The sequence below is a fragment of the Mesocricetus auratus genome, unplaced genomic scaffold (genome assembly GCF_017639785.1).
Source record: "Mesocricetus auratus isolate SY011 unplaced genomic scaffold, BCM_Maur_2.0 Super-Scaffold_100010, whole genome shotgun sequence".
Lineage (NCBI taxonomy): Eukaryota > Metazoa > Chordata > Mammalia > Rodentia > Cricetidae > Mesocricetus > Mesocricetus auratus.
Window position 1 is genome coordinate 45,350,777 of NW_024429194.1, and position 21,517 is coordinate 45,372,293.

At 38.6% G+C, this 21,517-nt stretch overlaps 1 protein-coding gene across 2 annotated transcripts in view; it reads right to left on the reverse strand.

The window, feature by feature from the left end:
• The window catches only part of Pard3b (par-3 family cell polarity regulator beta), a 953,942-nt gene that overhangs the window by 196,853 nt on the left and 735,572 nt on the right, over nucleotides 1-21,517 (reverse strand). The gene's annotated exons all lie outside the window — the stretch shown is intronic.

The following is a 21,517-nucleotide window of genomic DNA, read 5'->3' on the forward strand; positions in this document are numbered from 1 at the left end:
GAAGGGAGATGCCATGTAGCTTCTGAGGAAGCCAGAGGTCTGGGCATCACTGGTAAGCCAAGACCATGTGGAGTTACAAAAATTAGTAGAAATGGGTTAATAATTAAGAAAGAGCTAGCCAAATAAGAAGCCTCAGCCACGGGCCAAAAAGTTTATAATTAATATGAGCCTCTGTGTATTTATTTGGAACTGAAGGGCGGTGGAACTGGGTTGAACAGAAACTTTCATCCACAAACCGTCCACAGCCCCAAGTCCTCAAGTTGTGCTAGGTTAATGTGATTAGCATATCTGTCACATTTGCAGCTATATGCACATAGCAGCAACTGTGGTACATTACAAGGACAGATTTCCTCAGCATGTGTAAGAAAATGAAACCTGGACATAGGAAATGGAAGAAGGCTGTGGCTGAACGATAACTAGGATCTGTCTTTAGTGTGACAGTTAACATAAATGAAATGATCAAAGGAAAGTCTCCCACGGGTGCATATTCTTCAGTGTAGGCAGATTATTCTGAAATCTTTTTACCTTTAAATATCTATTCTTTTTTTATTAAATAGCATTTTTTCTTTGTCTTTTTTTTTTTTTTTGAGACAGGGTTGCTCTGTAGCTTTGAAGCCTGTACTGGAACTTTCTCTGTAGATCAGGCTGGCATCAAACTCACAGAGATTTGCCTGTCTCTGCCTTCTGAGTGCTGGGATTAAAGGCATGAGCCACCAATGCCTGGCAAATAGTAAATTTTAACTATTTGTTAGCTATAATATATTATCTGTCTGTTTTTCCATCTGTCCATCCATTCATCTATTCACCCATCCATCCATCCATCCATCCATCCATCCATCCATCCATCTATCTATCTTCAAGCTGGGAGTTCTTAAAAATTAGCTGTGCTTAAGCTAACTCTCCTCCCTTTCCATGGTAACAGAAATCAAAATCACTTTATGTAAAGATAATGACATAAAAATTGAAGATGGTCTTATATTCTCCCCAACTAGAATCACAATTTTTTTAAGTCACAAAATAAACTCTTGTTTATGTTTGCTTTGGAATTCCTCTTTGGGTTGTGTTTCAGTCAAGGAAGAGGTTGCTAACAAATGATAACTCTAAGCATCTTACCCAGGAGGCTCCTGCCTCAGATAAGCTTGCTATTATCATGGAGCAGACTGCAGAAATACCTCCTAGTCTTAACTCTCCTTCCTACTTTTCAACTTATAATTTCAGCTAACAAGGCTTTTCTCACAAACTCCCCTCATTCGCCTGTATCTACTATTATAATTTTTTGCTATGTTCAGTCTTTCCTGGGACATTGGTCAACTATTAGCCTTAGGTCTTATGTATGTACATACATACATACATACATACATACATACATACATACACACACACACACGTACATATACACACATATAATACTTTAAATTTTATAAAAAATACTTTGATCATATTCACTTCCAACTCATCCCTCTAACACCTTCAAGCTCCCCTACCTACCTATTGCTTAGCTTCATGATTTATTTATTTTTTATAACTCATTGATACTAATTTGTGTTGTTCAAACACTCTTAGGTGTATGGCCATCCTGGTCAACAAGCCAGGAGCCACAATCTTAAAGAAAACTTTCTCTCCCCTAGAAGCCATCAACTGTCCATAGGTTCAGGTCCTCAGTTAGGAGCAGGGCTCCTTTTCCCTTCATACTAGAATAGCAATTGTCTTAATCTTATTTAGACAGCCACAACTGCTGTGAGTTCATGAGCTCAGTGGTCCTGTCATAACCAGAAGATGCTGTCTCACTCCAGCCCTCCCCAACCTGTGGTTCTTACAGTCTTCAGCCCCCTCTTTCACAATGTTCCTTGAATCATTTGCGGCTCAGCACTCCACTGACCTACTCTCCATACATCCCTCCTCCTCCTTTCCTCTCTGCCTCCACTTCGGAATCAATTCCTGTTCTTCGCTGAAGATATGACCTGCTATCACATCTAGAAGCAGCTAGGAAACCAAGGAAAAAAGGCCAAAAACATAAAAACATCAACTTTCAAATATAATTCAGATTTGCTGATATATTCAAGACCTCACTATAACCTACAGAGCAGGAGATATCAAAATAGGATTTCCAAGAATAGATTTCATAGCTTTCTAGGCTGTACTCAGAAGGGATCATTCATATTCTAAATATATTCACAGAAGTTAGCACCTTCGTATATCACTTAGATAAAGAATTCTTTTCCCAAGGTGCCATTGAATATAATAATATTTGGGTAGAAAATTCAAAACAATAGAGAGGCAGGATAGATATGGTGCCTTGGAAATTTGATGTGAGCAGAGTTGTGCCAAAACTATAAGCTTGCTCCCTTCTACCCATGCCCTGCATTTTATTAAAAATTTGGAGATTTTAGATTTTTCTGAGATAAAAGCAGCCTTGTGTTTGAAGGGTAAAAGTAACCTAGTCCATGTTTACCTTCATGGTTCTCACCACACTCCAGGCATAGTTTTCCTTTGGTATCTAAACTATTTCACTAAAGCAACAGTTCAAAAGTAGCTTGCATGGCTCCCACCACAACAAATATATTTGACTGTTAGTTTTAACTTCTGCAAAGTGTTTTCTTTTTATCAAAAACTGCTATCAAACCAGCCAGTTCCACAACTATTACAAATATTTCATTTGACATCCAATAAGAAAGGCAGAAATAGCTACAAAAATTCTTGTACTAGAGTGAAGATAACAGATCACATTGTTTCATAGAGTCTGGGGTGGTTTGGGAACAAAATTGGGATAGAATGATCATAAAAAGGGCTCCACCTTGTTAAAGCAAAGAAAAGCCAACCCCATATAAGTGAGCTGTATTTTATCTGTGATCACACTGATATTTTTTTCCAGCTTTGCAGTCAGATGACTTTGTCTTCAGTGACAGAGGGAACAGCAGGTTTTGAGCGGCGAGGAGGAAAGCATCAATTTGCTACTTCCCTTCCATAACATCCCTCTGGGAGGTTATTTCACAGCATCCCTGCTTACCCAAGACACAGAAAGGAGAGTTTGGGATACTCATCTTCCCATTAACTATTTTTGTGAGAAAAATCCTGAGGCCCATAGCTAGCCATGATCACTGCTTTGTATGCTAAAGGATCAAGACAGTCCTAGCATTCCTGGTTCCTCTATTTGTTGCCTTAGAAATGTGAGAGTTGGTGAATCTGGGCTTGGTGCCTTAAGGAAATTGCTTATAGCTTAGCCTCGCTTTATGTAAAAGATACTTTGCTGAGAAATTCTGAGCACACATATGGTTTCAATCAATAACATTTTATTTTACATGTGCCTAGGTAGTCTGTTTAAAGACTCCCATGATGGATCTTTTTGTAAAGGGGAAAAATCACCTTTCAACATATTCTTTGTGCAAATTTACATTTTCATGAATAAGTTTGCTTCAAACACCTGACCTTTTCCATTTCTATAGAGGTTACATTGAACAGCTTTGTGAGAAACTTCTGTCCCTCCCTTTCTTCCTTTCTCCTTCCCCCTCCTCCTTTCTCTTTTTCTTCCTTCTACCTTTTCTACTTCCTTTATTTCATGTATCCCTTTAAGAAGTATTTACTAGGGACCTACTGTGTGTCAGACATTGTAAACATTTGATACAGGTTCATATCAGGGTGAGAAACAGAACTATCAACTAACCACCCGGAGCTTACATTCTCAGAGAGAAGACAGCCATCAGCTAGCATAACTGGATAACTGCAAGTTGTGAAAGGTGTTCAGAAAGACGTTAGAAGAGATGATGATAGGCACTCGATCAACTAGACAATGTCTAGGTGCAGAAATGCTGTTTATATGAGAATGGACAAAGAAAATGACCCCCAAAGGAAGTGGCACTATTAGGAGGTGTGGCCTTGTTGGAGTAGGTGTGATCTTGTTGGAGGAAGTGTGTCACAGTGGAGGCGGGTTTTGAGGTCTCATATATGTTCAAGTCATGCACCATGTCTTAGATTACTTCCTGTTGTCTGCAAGTCAAGATGTAAGAACTCTCAGCAAATCTAGCATCATATCTGCCAGCATGTTGCTTTCCAGTCAGTAAAATAGGTGGCTGAAGCTGAAACCTACTTTCGTGAGACTTGGGTAGTAAAGCAAGGATTGAAGATCTGAGAGGAACCTGGAGTGGAGTATTGGATCCAGGGGAGGGCATTCACTGCAACAAGGGGCACAGACACTAGTGAGAAATATGGTGGATTGAAAGAAGTGTTGGAGGGGAAACAGGAGTAACCACCTCTTTTTTTGTTTGTTTTTTGAGACAGGGTTTCTCTGTATTGTTTTGGAGGCTTTCCTGGAACTCACTCTGTAGAGCGGGCTGGCCTTGAACTCAGAGATCTGCCTGCCTCTGCCTCCCGAGTGCTGGGATTAAAGGTGTGCACTACCAACGCCCGGCGAGTAACCACCTCTTTTTGAGCAGAAGTGTTAGAGTTTAAGGGGTATTTTTCAAAAGACTACTGCGGTTGGTGAAGCAGAAAGCAGTAAGAAAACAGCAAAACAGGCAAATGAATTAGGCTGATTTAGGATGATGATGGAGAGTTATGGGAAGCCCGTAGCTTGGCTAGAGATGTGGCCACTGAGAGAAGACTGGGATTCAGAACTTGTGAGTCAATGGAAAGGAAGCAACAGTTCAAGTCTAAATATGATTTTATTTTCTTTATAGTTGTTTTTAATTTTTTATGTGTATATATGTGCATGCATACATGTGTGTGGATCTATATTTATGTGTAGTGTGTGCATGCAGAAGTGAGAAGACAATGTGTGGGAGCTGATTCTCTCATCCATCATATAGAATCTTGGGATTGCACTCAGGTCATCAGGCTTAGTGACAAACACTTCACTTGTTGAGCCATATTGCTAATTGTAAACATGATTTTGGAACACTTTCAAGAAGCCTAAGCAAACAGCGCAGTACCAAGTGTGAGGAACTGTTACATCGAAAGGTTTTGCAGAAGAGGGAGGCAGAGGAAAAGATTAGAAAAGAACAGATAAAGGACAAATATCAGGAAAGGGTGTTTGCCAAAATATCTGATATGACTGCAACGGGGAGAGCATAGTCAACAGATGGGAATGCTATTTAGCTGTTCAATTAGGTAGAGACTAACAAGTGTTCCCAGCCTGGGCAATGGACAGTTGAAAGTTGCAAGCACAAGCCAGGTGGGCGAGATCACCAGAGTAAGGCAGCAGGTTATAGCATTGAGAGCTTATCCAGAGATCTCAAGAAGCTGAGATGGCAGGGTGGGAGCCTGGGGTGGAGGACGATGTTGAGGAAGGAGTTTTCAATTGCCTTTATACTGGGGAAACTTGTTAGCCTATAGGGAAAAATGCAAAACAAAATGCAAAAAACAAACAAAGTAAGAGGAAGGACAAGTTGGAGATGGAGAGAGAGACAATAGGTTTGTCTTTGCTTTTCCTTCCTTACTTTCTGTTTTACTGGCTACAAAATGTGACATCATAACTCCAAGTACAATCATTTGATTGTACCACTATTCCCACCATCCTTCCTACAAATTTTCACTATTGAAAGTGAAACTCTCCACTCAAGAATGGCACTGCTCCATTCTCTCTTCCAGTTGGTGGTGACCCTCTTACATTATGTTGCTATGAACGCGACTCAATTTTAGGTACCACACAGAAGCAAGATCATATTGTAATTATCCCTTTGTCTGTCTTATTTCAGTTTGCATATCTTTCAAGGCTCATCTGTATATGAGCAAGAATGCAAAAGTATCCCCACTGTTAAATGCAAATAGGGTTGGCGAGATGGCTCAGTTGCCAGGAAGTGAGACAACCTAAGATCAATCTCTGGGACTCACATGATGGAAGAAGAATCCTGACTCCCATAATTTGTCCTCTGATTTACACATATGTGGGTGCCACGCACTTACACATATAAACAAATAAATAAATGTAATGAAAGTACTTAAAAATAAATGAAGGACAAGGAATATTCACATGCCGTATTTGATTCACCCACTCAACTGTCAATGGCTGTTTGGGCATGCCCACATTTTTTTTCTATTGTGCACAATGCTGTTGTAGGCATTGGTATAGGAGAATTAAAGTTATAGATAATGGGAGACAACAGAAATATACAGCTGCCCTAGAAAGACTAGGCTTAGAAGGGACGAAGGGGCCTCAAAAGGCAGCTGTTGGAGAAGACATTGATCTGATCAGAGTTAAGAATGGGTAAGCAGAGTTGTTCATAGACAATTTATCAGTTAATATGACATAATACCTATGAGAGAGATGGAGTTTTAGTTCATAAAATATAAATTTTTGGTGAAGTTTAAATAATCAAAGAGAGAGAGAGAGGAAAACCTCATAGAAAATACCACGACTAGACCTAACTAATGCTGCTATTTGGCCCGGATAGGGAAACACCAAAAAATGCACGTGGCAAAAGTGGAATGTGGTAATACTAAAACCACACAGCCGCTCACCCATCCATGAATGAGTGCTCACTACATATCACACCCAGGAGGGTCCAACTTTTAACACTGTAACATGATGCTATCAGTAACTATTCTGGTCTGTATATGGTTCATGGGTCACATATTGTACACCCCTTCTACTTTTCGAAGGGAGTGAACATACCAAACAATATCAATTGTGAGGTATATAGCTACCCTTTCTCAATCAACTAACTCAACAACCCCAAGTACCTTGCTTCCTGTAGGGTGAAGATTTCAATATCTTTTTTTGGATAGTTATCTCTGTTTCTAGCTCTTTGCTCTTGTCTTCTAGATAACAGAGATTTTCAGACTCTTCTTAGATTCTGTGCACCCTGAGGATTGTAATATGCTCACAGTGGGTGTGGCTGTAGTCCTGCTATTTAATTTATGTTTTAATTCTGCCATGTTCTGCCTGTACTTTTTCTCCTTGATCTCATTGGATGGTTTATGCAGTTACTGTCTTCAGACTTCACTGAGCACACAATTCATGGTGGCACTACTAAGTAATGCCTTATGGAGGGCTGGGAAAGTTAGGCAAGAACAATGTTAAGAGACTCTCGTCCCCGATCAGATGGAATTATGAATCTGTAGAGAGCTGGAAAGTATTCATTTCTCCTGCTGCAATCAGGACATATCTATGGGCACTCATGATGCCTTAGGAAAGATTACAGATGCTGGGTATCCATTATATTAAAATTAGAAACTCATGGATCAATCTTAGATGTTAAGAAACACAAACTTCACAGTCATTATGTTTTCTGAATTTGGATAATGGCTCCTCTACCCCATAACTAGCTGTTTTACAAACTATACATGATATTTCCTCATCATTTTATAAATTATACAGTTTGAAAAAGCTCAAGCTAAGGATGGGGGCAGAGAAGTTCACAGGCCTTTGACTACTATTTCCATAGTCTATTCTGAAATCCACCCATAAAAGGTTTCTGTTGTCTGATTTATTCAAAAATGGGCTCTAAATTAGCATATGCATATGCTGATGAAAACTCCCATGTATTATAATCTCAAAGGGTTTTGTGCTCTTCAGCTATTGCTTCTCTTGAAAATTTATGTCACAAAGGTCTTAGCTCATTTAGCTCACATAGTTCCCATTGTACTAGAAAGTTAATGAATCTGATAAAAATTCAGTGAAAATTGACCAATTAGTCTCCCATCCCTATTGTTTTGGCTACCTATGAGGCACTACCTACTTTTATGTTAATATATGGAAAGAATAATGATTGGATTCATTCTTTTGTTTGTTACAAGACAATCTTGATTAAAAAGAAAATATTGGATTTTTTTTTACTTCCCATGGATACCACTGTGATGGTGTTCTGGACTGGACTGGACATGGTTTATCCCACAAAGATTCAGATACTGGAACTCAGTTCCCACTATGTTAGTATTGAGCCTTAATGAGCCCTTTCAGAGGCAATATGCCTCGTGCAGGATAATTAGGTCATTGGGATACCATCTCAAGGACAGAACAGACTAGTGTCTAAGAGTCTAGGTTACTTCTCTTGTGACTAGATTAGGTCTCTTGAGAATAAGATGGGTCCCATGGGATTGAACAAATCATTGCAATAATACATTGTCACAGAGGAGGGTCCATTTCTGCTCTCTCTTTCTCCTCACAATCCCACACGTCTCATTTCTCCTGTTCTGCCATGATTTGACTCAGTACAAGACCAAGTACATGCCATTGACATGCCTTTGGTCCTCTAAAACTATAATCTAAGCAAATACACTTTATTTCTTTATGAATTACCTAGCCTTGGGTATTTTGTTGTAGCAATGAAAAACAGTCTAAGGTATATTACTAATTCCTATGACAGGTAGGGAGAGAGGTAAAATACTACTAATCCCAGAATGTTTTTCAGAGCATGAAGATTGTAGTTAGGGTCTATACATCCAGTTCATTACATGCAAAAATAGGTAGGGGTTGTTTTTATAGGATGTATACACCAGTAAAAGCTGACTACTTTAATAGCTAAAGGAAAACAATGTTAAAATCTTCCTTGGATTGGAAAGCTGACTCGGAAGTGCTTGCCATTCAAGCAGGAGGACCTGAATTTGGATCCAACAGCTACACAGACAGTCAGGTAGCATGCCTGTAATCTCAACATTGAGGAAGTAGAGATGGGAGGATCCCTGGGACACATACACACACACACACACACACACACACACACACACGTGCTCAAACACACACACACATGTGCTCAAGCACACACAAATCTCTCTTATTAATCTTAAAATAGTAGGGCAGTTGGACTCTTGAAATTAAAAGGTTAATTCTGGAGATATTGTTTAGACAGCCCTGTCAGGTAAGTTTAGGTTTCTAAGAGGTTGACAAGTTGTGTTAAAACAACAAAGGTTTTTAATCTCATTGATATGTTTACTTCCACCCTTAAGGCTACATTTCCCGCCCCCCATCCTTAAGCACCTACTTTTTCCTGAGGTGTCTTTCACTTCTGGGGTGTGATTGTTGAGGGGGTAGAAGGAAGGGAGAACTTCACAGCAACCTTTCATTTCAGAGCAGGGAATCTTCAGATCCCAAATATGTTGTTGTTTATTTTTAGGCTTAAAAACCAGGGAGGTCTTTGACCACCTTAGGATGGCTGCCTAAGTGGATCAGACAGCTGCCGGGCAGGCTCAGGCAATGCTTAGGCTAAATTCAGCTGCTGGGAACCCTTGAGCTAATTTGCTTTCCCCATTTTGAGGGGGCTACACAAGACGAAGGGTTTGGAAACACCGAATGCATTAAAGAAAATCCTGAAGGGTTCAGGAAGCAAAGCAAACACATACCACTAATAACCAACATTCCTGATAACAAATGCAACCAGAGCTCAGGAAAGGTTGACTCCTAGGAATGAGTGAAGGGATTCATCAGCCACAACATAGTATCTACTTTTGCTAATCAATTTTGTAACAAATGCGAACTGGACTCAGAGGCTTACCACTTAGAGGTTAAATAAAAGTGGGGAAAAAAAGATTTGTGAGGAAGTCAGGAGTTAAAACTAAATGAAAAATAAGCATGAATGAGTGAGCAAGAAAGATAAAGATACTAATAAGGTCTGATTTTCAGATTCACAGGGGGATTCTACAAAGCTTATTAGCTGTCACTGCCACCCTGGGTTGAAGTTCTTCTTCTCTGTTTCCAGAAGAAAAGGCTCTTCAGGAGTGCAGTGAACTTTGATTAATTGCTCTCACACACTCTCAGTGGTTTCAAGACATGGTAGGCAGGAACCTCAGTGACTCAGACTAAACACTTAGGGTTTCTGGGAAATACATCTAACGATAAAGAAATGCATTAAAGAAATAGATCTTTTTTGCATTTTAATGTCCTCTTAATAGTGATAAGGGCTTTTCTTTTTATTAACTGTTTACTTGTTTCAAATGGTGGCCCATATATATGTCTTCTTTTTTTCATCATTTTTAACAGGCTCTCTGGGCTTCTCTGAAGACTGGTTGAATAAGTAGACACAACATGCCGTGTGGTAGGAAGTCAGATGTCAATCAACAATCAATATTCTCTTTTCATGTGTGCAACTATGCTCTTTCTTCTTCCTTCCTTTCATTTTCTCTACTTCCTTTGGCAAGCCCAAAACTCAGGAAAGAAAGCCTGTTTTCATAGCAAATTCTACCAGACTCTTCACCTTTCTCTGTCAGCTGCGAGAGGGTCCTCACCCTACCCAAACTTCCCAGGCCCAGCCTGGTCCAATGCAGTGCACCCTGACCACAGGTTCATCCTGCAGATGGAAAGGACAATGAAGCTGCCAGGCACAGGCCTGTGGGGTCAGCTCAGCTCAGCCAACTTCCTGAGTGAGAAGGGAAAATCCAACTCTTGTCAAGGAACCCAAACTCTGGGAGGACTACTTAGAAAGGTATGGAAGCTGGGGGCTTTAGGCATAAATGCTGTATTAAATGCAAATATAACCAAAAATCCAATAGCAGGAATTAATATGCATATAATTTGCCCTCAACCCCTTGTCAGAGAGAACAGATGACAATGACTAACTTAGGAGGAAAGACAAATGGACGATTTGAATAAAGTGACTCATGTGAGTGTGCTCACTGACAATGACTGAGTGAATAACCATTTCAAAGGGAATCCTGAATGCCCTCCCTCCCTCTTCAGATGCTAAGAGAAGCAGGGCAGATTTTCTCTGGCATTCATATGCACTGAGCAGGAATAAATGATGGAACTCCAGATCCAGTCTAATGGGAGCAAGACTTTTCTTTATAACTCTGATTAAACAAAAAAAATCACTTTGATGCCCAAATTAGCATCTTTTCTCTAGCATATGGAATTAATTAATTGAGTGACAAAGAATTAGTCCATGTAAGATGAAAGCTGAAATTATATTTATCTGAGGTTTAAAATTAAGAACACACAGTGTTAACTCTAGTTTACTTGTCTAATGTTCTCTATGGTCTAAAGCTTCTGTATGTCACATACATGGATTTTCATACTCCTCTTCCTTTCAGTATATAAAACTTACCTTGAAAAGACAATGAGAACATTTCATATTTCCCTCCCCATCCTGGAGGTGGGAAACTTTTCCATTGTGCCATAAAAAAATCTAAAATTATGTGGGGTTTTTTTGTCTCACATTTACTGTATAAATACAAAAGAAGCTAAAGTAATTAATGCATGATAGAGCTGGTGAAGACTCAGACAATGAGGAAGAGTGATTATACTGATTTCTAATAAGAGAGACTAAGTTTGCAACTTTTCTTAAAAGGTGAAAGCTCTCCTTAACTTTGGTTTAATTTTTTTTCTGAGAAGAAAAGGCAATTTTGCATATGGTAGAATTATTGGGGCTATTTTCTGAGAGATGACTATTCACTAGAACTCATATACAGTGCTTTGATGGAGGCCATAATGTTTTGCTGACCAAAATAAACTTGTGTGGGTATATTTATCTTTAATGATACTGGATGGAGAACAAATTCAGGGAGATGAGGAAGGTTATTGCTGATATGATCCACCATATACAAATTGGGGCACTATTTTGACTATCATTCACGCATGAGCTATTCAAGGAATGGGGCTGGTCTTTCAAGTTTCTGATGTTTCCATTCAAGTAGCACATGAGGAATAGAGGAACATGTTCTTTTGCCAGTTCTTTAGGGGATTCAGTGCATACAAGCAAAGTAGTTAAAAAGAGTTTCTACTCTTATTCTATGTAATGTATGCATAGTGAAAGGTGGGGTCAGATCTATCAGGGAAGGTCATATCTATATCCTATGTCCTTTCTTTACATTCGCTATTAAAAAAAAAGATCAGAGCTCCTCCTAACTCAACCTATCATAAAGCTTCCAGTGCCAACAATATCCCCAGGAACCACAATTCACCATCAAAAACAAGCAAGCTACCATGTCTACAGCCTCAACAAGACCAAATGAGTGAAATAGTCATTTACCTCATAAAATCAATACTCCCTGGCTCTTATGGTACAGTGGGGGCACCAAGTCACCCCAAGTTTGAATTCATGATGACTAGTGCTTCCATGTTCTCCAAAACCCCCCTTTTCAGAAATAATAGGTCAAACTGTAGCATGAATTTAAAGCTAAGGCCATCATTAAAGAATACTACCGAGAGAGGCATCATCTATAAAATTACCTCACAAACCTATTTCACACATATACCTTTGGTTTCTGATTTTGGCAATTATTGTCCTTTAAACTTGAGTTTCAAATATGTGTGTATGACATGAGGTAGATATTGTGCTCTCTAGTTTGTCTAGTTTGTCTTTGTCTTTAGATTTTATACTGTCCTTATCAAAATACCAAATCAAAATACTCCTGTCTGCACTCTTTTACAGGAGAGGGATTTCTTGAGAGAAAGGAGTAATTTTTAAAAATCTTAACAGTTTATAAAGCAAGGGATTATTATTTCAAAATGTTTTTATTAGATTTAAAGTTAATTAATATCCATTCTTATGTTTCATGAGCCCCTTATCAGTAAGCCAAAAAAAAAAAAAAAGAATTGAATCTTGGCTGTGACTTACCTAAGAGAAAAACTATTACTATTTGGAATTTCTGAATGAAATTCTCCATGATATTTTTACTCTTCTAGATCCAGAGTGACATGTTTCAGGGAACATGTCAAACCTGTATTGCCTGCAAGATTCTCTATTCTTTTTTTAAAGTTTAATTTTATTGTCTGTGTGTGAATGTTTCACCTGCATGTATGTTTGTGTACCACACACAACCACCCTGTGAAGGCCAGAAGATGGTGTTAGAGCCCCTGGAACTAGAGTTACAAGTGGTTGTGAAACACCATTATGGTTCTGGGAATCAAATCCAGATACTCTGGAAGAATAGCCAGTGCCCTTAACTGCCGAGCCATTTCTCCAGCTCCTTTCCATTTGTAGACACTCCATTTCCATACCATACTTACTCTGTAGGTTTAGAGATTTGTCATCTGTGAATAAGAAATGAAGAATGACTAAATATTCCAAATAGAGTTACTGTCCATTCATTATTCTGTACAGTAACTATTGTGGGCATTCTCCAGATCCCAGGCTGAAGGGGTGTGACCCAGAGTAGCAATGACTAAAGGCCCATCAAGAGATCAATAATGTTTCCCTTTGTCCAGAGGGCTCAGGAAAATAATTTGCCATAGGAATAGATTTCCTATGGGATTCGAATTTTGTAAGAATGGATATAATTCTGCTCTCTGTATCATCACTAAAGAATCTATACCAAGGACTAGACAACAATAACAACTGCATTTCTGACTAGGTTTTGCAATTCACCAGTACTTCACAGAGAATGGCAAATAACGCACAATCACAAAAGCATGCTTTCACCTGGAAATGCTTTAGTGGCTTAGCACGGTGATGATTTACAGTTTGGCCAACGGAATCAGAGATTGATTTATAGTCTGTCCCAAGCATCAGGCTTCTATTTGCTTGTCCACTAGACTGTGAAACTACTATTCTGCTTTGTGTGTTTTCTTGTCCCTCCCCTTCCTGTAGCAATGGCTAATTTTTCCCTTCTTTAATACCACAGATGAATAATTCCTACGGATTCCTGATGTTGTTCTACAGTACAAAATGGATGCCTATGTGCTTAGGAAATGACAAAAGAAAGCTGTGGTAGAGATGGCACGCATTTGTAATGAAATGCCCAGTCCAATAAAGCATGTAATTAAGTCAGCCAGAGGTCCAAGCCTAGAACGAAACATCCCTAATAGGTTACAGCATATCTTTTTAAAAACACTTAAATTCTTTATCTCTGGATTTTTTCACTTAAATTCTTTACCTCTGGGGTTATTTTTAAAATATCAAATCTGTATGTAGTCTTATCATACAATTGGATGATTGTAAGAACTATGCCTTTTTGTCCACCTATGTTTTTATGCAGGTGGCAGAGTATTTCAGACTCTGTTAGCCTATGTTTCTGAATGGCTCTTGATGGCCAGTACAGAAAACACTGGCATGGTCACTTAGATGAGGGTTGGAATGACAACTGTCAAGCAGAGCATCTGCAACCTGTATTATTTAGCTTTGGATTTAATGCTTCTGGTTTCCCCATGTTTGTAGTCTTTCTAAACTTCACCACCTAATATTAAAGCGACTCCCAATAGCTAATCTTTTTCACAAACATTAGTCATATTTGATTCCGTAGGAGCCCACGGTATTTGTGTTTTTCATTTTGGAAGGTTATTTGGAAAGCCAAGCCAATATATTTTTTTCAAGTGTGACTAAGCTGGTGTCATTCATTTTATGCCGATCCTACCTCTGTCTAGGACCCGTCCTACTGAGCTCTGGATGCTTGCTAATCCAGTCAATCCAGTGATAGAAGAGTCAGTTTGGATAAAAGAACAATAAATCCAACCATTATCTCAGTTCTGTAAAAGTAAGATTTGAGTGTATTAGGGAAAAGGAACAGAGGAAGATCCAGAAAAAAAGTACAATTTGGCAGTGGAATTCTGAGCAAATGTTTCATCTAAATCCATCAGGTTAACATGAGGAGAGGTGGTTACAATGGTTCACAGTTATGAAGCCCCAATCAGGAGATTCATGAACAATAACTCCAAAAGGAATTGCCAATCTATCTAAAAACAATGGCTATTTTATAAGAAGACAGAAAGTTTAAGGTATTTCATAAGCAATTCAAAATATAAAATGCTACTAAGAACTCAACATGTGTCTTATTCATTTACTTATGCATATATGTACTGGATCTATATTGGGTTTCTGTGTAAAATATACCTATTATATTGATTTTATGTAGGCAGAAATCTGAGTGTTTTGCCTGCATGTATGTCGTGGTACCATGTGCATGACAGGTGCCTATCAAGTCCAGAAGAGTGTCAGATCTGCTGGAACTGGCATTACCGTGTATGTTCTAAGAACCAAGCTCAGGTTCTCTGCAAGAGCAGCCAGGGCTCTTAACTGCTGAGTTATGTCTCCAATCCCTTCAAAAATAAAATTTTTAGCAGATGCTTTGAAATCATGTTTACTTAATTTTCTGCCTCAGTGAAAATATTCCACTTGAAATTTTAAGAATAAGAGATTTGTGTACAAAAAAATGTTTTTAGTGGTTCAAAATTTTGTGGAGTTATAAAAAAAATCTCCCATGGCTGCAGGGATCTTTGATAGTATATTTACCTAATCCCTCTGAAAGCTCAGAGAGTCTGGAGAGCCACCTAAGGGCACGCTGATATTTGGGACCAAACAAAAACTTGAATTCCCTGATTCAACCCAATGGCCCTTCTCTTAGCTTTGTATCACAACTGTTTGTACATATGCCATCAATTATTAAACTGAAATTCTGAATTCTTGAAAAGGAACATTTTCCACAAAAAAAAAATCTTTTTTTTTGAAGCTGCAACTGCACAGAAACAGACTTAGTTATAATGACAAAGTCCAATTTAGTGCCTACTGGGCCAACTATAGCATGGTAACTAATGGGAGAGTCTGATAACTTTCCATTATCTTAAGCTCTCCTTTTCCTGACATCTCACCCGTGTCTGCAGGCAGACCCTTATTATATGCCATCTGATCAGATCAGGTCGCCAAGAAACAATCCCTCGATTATTTAGCTCAACAGGGTAGAACACTGTGGTAATGGGGTCAAGGTCATGGGTTGACTCCCTTGTGTGGACCAGTTAACTTGGACTGACTCCATAACCACAGCCTCTATTTCCAGACCCAGACAGCTTTACAAATGCATGCCAGTGGTCAAAAGGGCACTCGCCAAGAATATGCGGGCAAAGCAGCATAAATACATCATTTATCCCAGAAGAACACCTCAATGCCAGCTTTGTTGAATACATGTGGGCTAACAGTAACATTTTCATAGGTGAAAGACAAAGAAACCAGAACATTAGTCCAGATTTGATGATATGGAGAACTGAAAATCTAGGGTTTTAGAAGAACTTTTAAGAAAATATGTGAGTGTAGTAGAAATTCAATTATTTCCGCCAGTCTCAAAAATGTGGGAAAAATTAAAGTTAGCAAAATTGATCTGCTCTTGTTAGAATGTTTCAGTTTTTGACATCCTTCATATTTTCTTTTAAAATAATAGTCTGTGGCCCAAATGTAAATGATATGTGACCCAAATTCAGTCTGTAGGATCCTAGTTTGCAAATATTGTGTATCTAAGTATCTATGTATTATTAACACAGAAACATTTTAATTAATTTACTTGTCTTAAATACAATTTTCTCAGAATTCAAGGACAAGTATTTACTTACTTACACCATAGCTAGGAAACAGGGGTATCAGTATCACCACACACTGAAGAAGGACATACAACTTCCATGGTACCCATGATGTGATATAGCAGAGAGTCACATGTGCTGCCGTTGAGTACTTTTTAGATGAGGTAGTAAGTATCTCACCATGATTCAAAAGCTCAGCCCAAGTATACATCTTTTAAAATCCAATCACATGGATTATCAGTGATTTTTTTTCAGAAAGCCCTCCATAGAAATTTAGAAGTCAGCCTAGTCAATAGTCAATTCTGTATAATACAGTTTTGCAGTTTAGACTTAAAGCCCTGAAATAAAACATTTTGCCATGATTTCATACTGCACAGTGAGTTTTTAAAATTTGCCAAATTCACCAAAAGAGAGGGTAAAAAGATTCATTTTTCAAGAATTTCTAGAGATATAGGAAAAGATTTGTAATGCAGTCTGGGAACTACTAGGCAAAAATATTGGACACACTCATTAGCATATAGGTGATTTATCAGATGGTTATCTGATATATGACAAATCTTTATGGATTCCTGCAAGTTATTAAATTATTTACCTCATAAACAACACAAGAGAATCAGATATTTTGTTGAGTCAATAGACTAAAAAAGTTCAATCAGTAGCCAAAAACTATTTAGTTCATTCAAGAAATATTTATATATATAATAATATAATGTATTATATAATTTTATTATATAAAAGGGCCTGCAATAAGAGCTGGAAAAAATGAGGTACAACATTTTCTTTTTAAAACAACTTCTAGAATCTGACAGAAGAGCTCTAAGAGCATAAGAAACAGGAGAGGAGGGCTCCCGAGTCACAATATTGGTGTCGCAGCAGTTCCAGCTGCTCTTGACATTCTAGATGTTAATTCTGTTAGTTTTGTTTAGAAGTTGTACTGAAGTGCTCATTCACTCTCTCAGGAAGCATGCTTATGTTAGGACTTTCTGGTACAGTGATTCTCAACTTTCCTAGTGCTGTGCCCTAGCCATAAAATCATTTTTGTCACAACTTCATAACTGTAATTGTGCCACTGTTGTGAATCATAATGTAAATATCTGTGTCTTCTGATGGTCTTAGATGACCCACATGAAAGGGTCATTTGACCCCCAAAGGGGTTGAGACACACAGGCTGAGAACCATTTTCTAGTAGGTTCTCCAGAGACCTTCCATAATGCCTATCCATGGATAGAAGCTACCAATGCTGGCTTTAATACAATTAAGAGTCTACTACTGCCACAAATTAATCTCAGGTTTTAGTGAAGCACTCCTAGACAGAAGGGAATATATTTGGGAGCTAATATTTCTCAGTGGGGACATATTAGGTATATTTTAGGCAGACATTCAGGACTAAGTAAGTATGTTTGTCACTGAGGTGAGAAATTCGCTGTGCCAAAGAATGGTGAAAAATACTTTAAAATCATAATTGGAGTCTCAGGAAGGAATCCAACACACACCAATCCAGTGCCAAGGTCATACATAAAGACTCATAATCCCCACTCAGTCTTTTTCCTAGTTTGCAATCAATTCTCAGCGAGTCAGGGTTTTTCATCTACTATGTAGATTACCCACAGCCACTGCTTTCCCCTTTTCTCTGTCTTTCTGTTTTTATAGTCACCTGAGGACTCATTAGTGCTGCTACCAGAGGATGAGTAAAGGAAGGGAAGGGATATAAAACTTAAATAAGTCAATTTTGTTACCTTTAAGTTCTTGGGGGAAGAAGTCACTATCATAAAGCTTGTGGATTATGAAAAGACTTCAATTATTCATAGTCCTTCTGTCAGTCTTACCACAGATAATCAGGAAATGACAGCAGTCCTCCTTGGAATGCTCAACGGGCTGGTGCTTGCAACAGACACCCATAGTAAATAAGATGAAGTGAGGTATATGCTGTGCTGAGGAAGTCACAGATTCAGAGTCCCAACTAGCAATCAAACAAGCATCAACCTAGTGGACAGTTTCCTGAAAATAAACACTAGAGGCATGGGCAAGGATCACAGAGGATGTGATAAGGGATGAACCAAAGGTCTATGCAGAGGATTTCTACTCATGCAACAACACAGGAGAAGCCCCGATGACTGTGGCTAGTGAAAGCCAGACCCCTTGACCATCCCATTTACGACACATTGGGACAGATGAAAGGATAGAAATGATTGCCAGATGCAAGGATATTTGGTTATGGAAATGTTTGTAGCATGACTATGGATACCCAACTGTCTACACTTGTCAAAACTCCTGGGGCTGCATACAACAAAGAGTACTCACTGCCATTCATCAAAAAATAATCAACAAGGTGTGTTTGTGGGGAGAGCATATAGGAATACAACTATAATTAAGTACTTTACAAATAACTAACAGCTACATCAAAATATTTATCTAAAACATTGGAAAACAGTGCTCTGCTAGACACTATAGGGCTAAAGGCAACAAGAATTTTACATAAATACTGTTCCCTAGTTAGTCCAAGAGTAGGGTCTGGAAATTGTGAAAAACTTTAGGAATATGTTGACACTTAACAGATCGGAAATATAATTATATACAGTTATTCTCTATTATATACTTTATATTATGTATAAGATTATATATTACATTATGCACAATGCATATTATATGTAGGCTTCTCATTGAGGAAGAAGGTCAGATAGAGGGAAAGGCAGAACAAATATTACGGTGTTTGAATAGAGTCAGTAGTATCAGCATACACTAATGGTAGAGTTAGAAGTAAATATATGGGTGTGCATGGAGAGGTTAGTATATAACAATATCTATATTATCTTTGTCTCCAAGTTCTATCTGCAGAGGTGATCTATAGCCAACAGTACCGAGGTAGTGCAATTTCTGTAGTGTAAAAAAAAATCAGTTAAGTCATCTTTGATAAAAAAATGATTATTTCTGGGCTGTACTTGGGAAAAGCAAAATTAATCTGAAGCATCATGGAACCAAGGGAAAAGTTTCTCAGCAAAGGTGGAAGAAGTTGCACAGCTCCAGCAGTTGTCTTTAAGGAGCCTTAGCAGTCAAACTGTAATAATTTGAGCAACAACATAAATAATGTAAGACTGGATTATAGTTCAGGGTCATCTACCTGGCCATCTCCATACAAATCGCAGAATAAACAAATGAGTGTAGAGAGAAAGAACGGCTTCACTGGAGAAGAATGGCAACGGCTGTCAGATAAGGAGTGAGTGAAATGGGGACTCACACTGGGGTACCCCAGTAACAAATCTGCTGACCAGAACCCCAGCTGACCGCTAAGACAGATGGGTAAAAATGGGAAGGAAAATACCCACTCAGACCCCAAACCTCCCCAAAGGTAATTACTGATCATAAGGAAAAAATAATACTGTCACAGTAAAGGAATTTGTCAGATAGCCATTAGTGAAATAATTACGGCTACCACAACCAGTTGCAATATATATCAACATCAGTGTGCCTCCATACCGAGAAACGCATGTTGCTTCTGCAGAATTCTGCCCCTCAAAATGGATAAGCCATTCAAATTATGATAAATCATTAGATAAACCCAACATTGAAATTTGCTCTAAAAAATAAGGAGTCACTACTCTTCAAAGTGCCAAGGTCATGAAAGATCAGAAAGGACCAAGAACTTTAGTGCAGGGTGACAAGAACAAGGCGATGCATTAGAAACTCTGGTGAAGTCTTAATATATCTCATAGATTCGCTGGTATAGTATTGTAGCATCTTGTCTTAGTTTCTTAGTTTGGGTCTTTGCTCCACAGTGATTATATGTTTATGAGAAGTGCCGGAAAGAGATGAGTTGATATATTGTTTATGATTTAATGAAGCCATTGGACATCAAAATGCAGCTAGCCACAGCCATAGAGCCAGGCAGTGGTGATACACACCTTCAATTCCAGCAGCCATACTAGTTAGACATAGAAACCAGGTGGTGGTGGCACGCACCTTTAATCCCAGAACTCAGCAGACAAAGGTAGATGAGTCTCTGTGAGTTCAAGGCTACCCAGGGTTACAATGGAGTGAATCAGTCTAAAAGAGAGACAGCTCACACAAAGGAGATCTCAGCATTTGGGATTCCATGCTTTTAACCCACCTCTATACAGGAATATGAAATAGCAGTGGGCCATTCAGTGTTTAGTCTCAGAGATTCATTCTCCAGCCACGTAAAGGACAGGATAGCCCTTTCAGTCTGAGGCAGAGGTAAGAGCTAGTGGTCAGCTGCTTTGCTTCTCTGATCTTCAGCTTGAAGCTTGAACCCCACTATCTGTCTCTGGGGTTTTATTATTCATGTTACAAAGAGATAGGGGAAATAGGCTATTGGCATTAAGTAAATTAAAACAAGAAAGGTGACACATAATTAGGGACAGTTGAGGGAAATACATAGTCATTTTAATTCTGCTTTGTATATTTATAATTGCCTGCCTCCCACTTATCCTCCCTTATCCATTTACTACAGATCTTCCCCAAAGAGCAACAAAACTGCTATCGGGTCATTTGAGAGGCCATCAGAAATAGGTCTTTTTTTTAACCTACTTGCCTTGCCATACACACGCCTGTCCCTTAACCCCTTGTAGATGGATTTAGAGGGAAGGGAAGTGACATCCAAGCCAAAGCAGTGAGAACTGGAATGCTGACACTAATGCTAGGTGGTAGGAGGGACTTAGGAGTACAGAGAAGTGGTACAGCATGAGAAACTGAAAAGGGAAAAATGAAAGAAGGCAAAATCCGAGCTATCCATGAGCCATTACACAGTGTGTTTCAGACTCGGTGACACTGGTACTCAGAACACAGCCCGTCAAGGAAATTTCTACTTCAGGCCATCTGTAATTAGTAGATCTGTTTTGCATAACTAGATTTTGACTAGTAAGGATTGAAGAAAGGCGAAGCTTAACAGAAGTTGTCATTTTGAAAATTTAATTTCGAGTTTTCTGTATATAATATGCCACAGGCAAATGCACATCCATACATAATTTTTAAATAAGAGGATTGAAGTAGATTGGCATTTTTACTCTAATGTCTGCTAAGTTATATCATCATAGGGTTCCGGGATGTTGCCATTTTTATATGTTAATTATTGGTATCATACGCTCTAAGAATCAAGCCAATGTTGTTAAGGGATGTAGTATAATATTGAAGTCACTTATTAGGTTAATTATAAAATAGCAATATAAAACAATTGCTGTTATCTTCTCTTTGCCATATGCCTGTTAAAATCAAACTCCATTTACTTTTTTTTTAAAAATCCAAGATAACGTTAGATTTTTCCATCACCACGGAGCTGTGGTTTCTTTTTGAATTCAACCCCTCAGACTGAGCAATGCAGGCATACATAGATCTCACTTAATGTTTTTCAAATGC